The sequence below is a fragment of the Medicago sativa genome, chromosome 7, assembly GCF_051527215.1.
Source record: "Medicago sativa cultivar Bolivia chromosome 7, Bolivia_mono, whole genome shotgun sequence".
In the NCBI taxonomy this organism is placed as follows: domain Eukaryota; kingdom Viridiplantae; phylum Streptophyta; class Magnoliopsida; order Fabales; family Fabaceae; genus Medicago; species Medicago sativa.
The window spans coordinates 18,596,224-18,602,467 of record NC_140755.1 but is presented as its reverse complement, the minus strand read 5'-3'; the positions used below and the strand labels follow the sequence as shown (position 1 = coordinate 18,602,467).

At 32.9% G+C, this 6,244-nt stretch overlaps 1 long non-coding RNA gene across 1 annotated transcript; it reads right to left on the bottom strand.

Moving 5' to 3' along the window:
* Window positions 1-2,243: 2,243 nt before the first annotated feature.
* LOC146904785 (uncharacterized) lies at window positions 2,244-4,029 on the bottom strand. The gene is made up of 3 exons (XR_015020017.1): window positions 3,900-4,029; window positions 3,305-3,655; window positions 2,244-2,625 (listed from the first exon to the last, which is right to left on the bottom strand). It is a non-coding gene; the product is annotated as an uncharacterized LOC146904785 (long non-coding RNA).
* Window positions 4,030-6,244: the final 2,215 nt, after the last annotated feature.

Sequence of the window (6,244 nt, the reverse complement as noted above, 5' to 3'; positions counted from 1 at the left end):
GGCTTCCTCTTCTTGTGGTGGCTTTTCGACACATATGGTGTGGAACCTATATGATCAACGTCCTCTCTGGCATTCCTAGCATAAAAAACTTCCTTAAGAACCTCAAGATCATTTTGTGCATTGCTGCTCAAGATTGGATTTGATGGTAGCACCTCAATAGGTGTTTTCGGTTGCTCATGCTCAACAACCTTCTTCTTAAGCATGTTGAACTCATGCTTCTCTTGCACTTCAAAACACGAAGATGTGTCATTCATATCTTCTTTTGTTCATAAAGCTTCAGCTAGTGACAGACGTGGTATATCTTCCTCAACATGTTGAGCATTATGCAATTGTTCCTCCCTTTCATTCCTATCATTTTGCCTTCTTTTTTTTTTGAAGAAAATATTTTCTACACTTATTTGATGCTGCACGTTTGTTCTAGAAACTATGAGCATATCAATGATCACGTTTGATGCTTTCTATTTTATATTTTTTTTTCGGCCACCCTAATTTTCATGTAAACTTGGTTATATATGCCTGAATTATTGATAGGATTACCGAATTTTCTTTTATAATATTTTCAGATGTCATACATTTTATGAAGTGTTTTATTTTGTCTACTATGGATTATCACGTGTTATTTTTTCACTGTTACCTATTATATATTGCATTTTATTATTCGTATGTCAATCCCTTTACAATAAACCCGAGCGGAGCACCGGTCAAAATTCTAGTAATGTGATTATGAAAGAGAGAGTTGTGCAAAAGTTGTCACAAAATTGTTTTTCAAATATTATTATTATTATTAATCATAGGATATCCTACACAAACAAGATAAACATTCTCCAAAGGAGGCATACTAGTGCTTAATCCTATGTAAAGAATCATAACACATTATTCGGTGGCATTTACTATACACACTACACAAATTTGTGTATGATACATAAAGATTGATATGATTGAATACCAGCCATTGATATATATTAAATTTATTTGGACGGTCAGGATTTTTGATGGGCAACCTGCAACTTAGTTTTTGCTTTGTACACGGAAAACGAGACCTGACCCTACCAAATCATTAATTTATAATTTTTGTTTGTGGGCTTACAAAAGAAATCTGATGGCCAAGGAAATAAATTATTTTGCTTTTGTTTCTTCTTCTTCTAAATTTTTCCATGTTGTTTTGTCCGGATCTCCAATTGAATATTTTTTTTGGTATGTTTGTTAATATTGTTTTCAAGGCTTACAGGCCAAATCTGGTAACTAAAAGTACTCATTCTAATTAATAATTTGATTCACTAATTATTAAAATTTGATTCACAGAAAACACTTGAAGTTTCTTAACACAGCCCTGTTTGTGTTGCTTCATTCCTTGTGTTAAGAGATTTGCCGTTGGCACTTATAATTAAAATTTGCTGATATAACAAATTTCGGAAACGTTATTTGGAGTTTTCTGGAAAATTAAATGTACTATTACAATCCATAAGCTACAATTATTATAACTCAAAATCCATGTTAACTTATATACACAGTGAACGAACTCTATGCAACAATGGCATTGCAAATCGTGAACAGAAAGAGAATAAGCCAAATAGATATGACACCTCCAGAATCGTGAACAAACTCTATATAACTCACAATTCCATGATATGCCACCTCCAAAAAACTATATCTAGAAAAAATGACCCAAATAAAGTATTAATACAAATTTAAATGACAAGGATTAACTCTAACAACATACATCTCAGCAAAAACCAGAAAATATGGGGTTGAAGTAAGTGTTTCTCGCTGCCTTTTTGTTTGTTCAGGGGTGTATTTCATAATTTCCTGGTGTCTTAGCAAAATACATGTTCATAATTACCATTAAAATATGTTCTACCTTTTTTGTTTGTTTTTTTATCAGCAGGTGAAAAACTGACAGCTGGCCTTCTTTGTTGAATTTGTGTATGATACACAAATTTGTGTAGTGTGCATAGTAAATGCCACCACATTATTCACACTAATATTGAAATAATTTTATTACGAGGTTCTCTTTTTCCTTCCTCTATAGGAAGCCCTTTTAATTCCAACGTCTTAACAATTAGAAAAATTAAATAAAAAACAAAACAAAATCTCAAATACTTGTGACATATTTATCAACCGATTACATCTCCAACATGTAAGAATTGCATTTTATAAATATGTAAAATGTAAGAACTTTAAATATATAGCGTTATCTTATCTATTTGAACTAGTCTTGTGTTCTACAAAGGAGAGTAAAAACATTGAAAAATTTATAGATCCTTGAAGATTTATCGGTCTTCATCTTAACTCTCATTTATGGATTCTAGTGAATCTTCATTGCTTCATCAATAACATTACTGTCCCGAAACCCACTTGGGTTGGCCTGATGGTATTGGTTTGGGATCCGGGAGCGTGCTCCTCCTCGAGGTCTCAAGTTCGTTTCTCTCCGGTGTTAATTTGGGTGAGTTAATTTAACTTCATAAAAAACAAAAAAACACATTACTGTCCCCAACAAAATCACACCAATCATCACCAGAAGGTCAAGGATGCATAATAAACAACTTCAAGTGCCTTGTTGTTCTGCCAAGTTCACTGCCTCCATTAACCCGTTTTCCAACTCATCCTTCTTCTGCTCCGCTGCAGCTGCACGCAAGAGTTGCGTTATTATGATGATACAATCAAAGTTTGTAAAAGATATCTTTATATACAAGCAAAAATATGGTCTTGAAATTGTTTCAAGAGATATATTTCATTTAAATTGGATTTAAATGAAATTAACCCGTTTTCCAACTCATCCTTCTTCTGCTCCGCTGCAGCTGCACGCAAGAGTTGCGTTATTATGATGATACAATCAAACTTTGTAAAAGATATCTTTATATACAAGCAAAAATATGGTCTTGAAATTGTTTCAAGAGATATATTTCATTTAAATTGGATTTAAATGAAATCAAAGATTTGGTCTTGAAATTGTTTCAAGAGATATATTTCATTTAAATAGTTGAAAAGAATGATGGAAAATAATATTTTCATCGATAACAAATTTTCTCTTCTTTAAAAAGTGAGCAAGTTGATCAATTGAAATTGAAGAACACTGCAAGACATATCACAAAATCAATAAGTTCAACGGAGAAAATATGCAGTGATTCCAAAAGATATTCAGCTAGTTTCGTTGAAACCATCAAACACAAAAGCTAATATAATTTGGAGACTAAAAGCGTCGACGGAAAATATTTTGACGACTAAACATCGATAAAAGCAAATTCTGAAAAAGATATTTATATAATATACATATTATGCATCTAAAAATTACATAAACCATTACCTCTCACTGACAAAACGATGCTGAGGGGACTGGGTTACCTGCAAATTCAAATAAAAAATACATAGTCCTCATTAAAAATAAAAACCTTTAACTGGAAATATATGAAAGTATTTTTTTTTACAATGAAAGTAGAAATATATAAATTTAATAATTATTACCTTCTTTTTAAAATATAACAAAATAATCAAATAATAATCAAGGAAATCACACTCGTTGTAAATTATTGAAAAGAAAAGTAGATCAAGGGACAACAAATAAAGGCTTGAAATACAAGACATCATTGTTGATTTCCATTCAATCATTCCTATGATGATGGTCCATGGATCGAGTTTTTTGCCGACGCTCATAAATCTGGTGAGAAGAGAAAAATAACACGATTAAATACGAGAAAACAAATAAAAATTAGATGATATTTTTTAACATAAGAAATTGAATGATATGCAATTAGCTGTATATATAACTTTGATGCGAGTAAAATGAATTTATAATCAACTTACCCCTTGATCCCTAGCATATCATCCTAATACAATAATAAAAAAATATATTTGCTGATCATATCATTTATGTGAATAAGTGATGAATAAATAGGGAGAACCTCTTTAATAACTCTAACAGAGGAAAGAAATGTGGCCTGATAAAGGGAGGTTTATACTCTTGGTCTAGCGGCGCTGGATCTCGCAACTTTTGTCAGAGGTATGTAGCGGCGTTGGATCTCGTCACTTTTGTCACAGAGGTAGAACGCAATCAGTTTTATATAGGGATGACCGCATGCTAGGTTAAAGATAGTTTATGTTTCATGTTATTTATATTATTATACATTGAAAATTAAACATAACTTTTGAATATTAAAATATGTTCTGGACTAGTCAAAGACCTAGGGCCCAATAACAAATCCAGCCCAAATACCGCATTTGGCAGTTTACTCGCAACACACCCCTTCCCCGCGATGGGGGTGCACGGAGCAACAGAGACCAGTTCAAACGAACTGTAACGTCTGTTTCCCATGTTCCCGCGTATCTCTCACCGGCAGTTACACTTCCCACGATTTCGTAACCGTCGGACACACGTGTGCCGTACAACGGCTCTGGAAACACCCACCTCTATATAAGTGGGACTCCTTGTAGTCCCCACGGTAGAATCTCTCTCATCTCTTAACCCCCATTTCTGACCTATACTGACTTGAGCGTCAGAGTGTCTGCAGGTACACCCCCCGTCGTTCCAGTACTCAAACTGACGCATTGCCACCACCAGCTACCACCGCATTAAAGAACATCGACAGTCACCTTCTGATATGTTATGATCAAAATCATATATTTAATTAATTCCTCTTGAGAAAGTTTTACTTTAAAATATATAAAAACTGCACACAATTTTTTCACTCTAAGAAAGTATGAATTGGAATTATGATTAATAGTGTAAAGCATGCCTATAAGCCCACTTTTGTCAATTAAGTCAAATTTACATAACAATTTGTAATTGCTTAAAATTTACATATAGAAAAATATATTACTTTAAACGAAGGGTAAAATTTGGAGAACAAAGAGTTACAAGAAGAAAAAAATTGTGGTGACCATACTTATGCCATTTAAATTGCAATTCCTTATAGAATACTTTAGTTTTTGATAAATTATTGTTGAATACTTATACAAAAACTCGATGCCCTTATATATGGATTTAATTTTTATACATAAATATGTAAAACCTTTTTACAAATACGTTCAATCAAATATAATCAAATCATGATGTCACTTTTCCGACGTAGTTTTAGTGCAATTTGAGTGGATGCATGTGTAAAAAAAAACACCTTTAACGCATGAAAATTAATCTCCTTATACATTTATGTTGGAATTCGGTAGAATCTATTCACCAGTTTTTATAAATGAGTATTTAAGCAACATGCATTGTGATGACGCCTCATCATATGGTGTTTTTAGTTATTTTATTGAGTTTTTTACTATGCATTTGAAGATTAAGAGTAAATAGTCAATTTCCCCCCCGAAATTGCAAGGTTTGTCAAATACCCCCCTGTAGTTAACGAAACATCAATTACCCCCCTGAAATTGCATAACGTTAATCAATTTACCCCCTCCGTCAATTTTTCTGTTAACTGTTTACGGTTATGATCAATTACCCCCCTGAAATTTTACACTTATGTGCAAAATTACCCCCCTGTTAAATTTCAGGGGGGTAATTGATCATAACCGTAAACAGTTAATAGAAAAATTGACGGAGGGGGTAAATTGATTAACGTTATGCAATTTTAGGGGGGTAATTGATGTTTCGTTAACTACAGGGGGGTATTTGACAAACCTTGCAATTTCGGGGGGGAAATTGACTATTTACTCGACATTAATCTAGAGGTTTTAGAGTACGTAACCCATAGTTTGAGAAATGTTTTTGATTTGCGTTGTTGTAATTCACGTTCTTGAAATTAAAATAGTAATCACACTAAATGAGGAGTTTGAATTGTGACCCCTTTGTTGCTTCTTAACTTTGAGAAGATATTTCTATTTGATGATCTGAAATTTGTATCAAAATGAATTTTGATACTCAAAGAGAATGGAAACTTGTGCTTCCTTATGAACTATCAATAAAGGAGTTAATGGATGGAGAAGATGACTCAAAGAAGTTATCATGATTCCCTCTAACTAGGCTAGTTCAGTCCCAAAAAATTGTGATATTATCCTATACTGGTGCTTGAAATACCCTCTCAGATTCTACACACTTTCTCTTCGTTACTAGTCTACATGACCTTACAAGTTTTAGACTACCGCTTTAGACTTTAGCTACAACACAATTCACATTCATAATCTAAATAGGATTTGTGAAGCTTGACAAATGATTGCACAAGTGTTTTGTGATCTTCATCTTAACAATGATCAACTTGATCTCACAATGTACATTTTATCTCTTTCTCTTTGAGTTCAATCTGATCACACT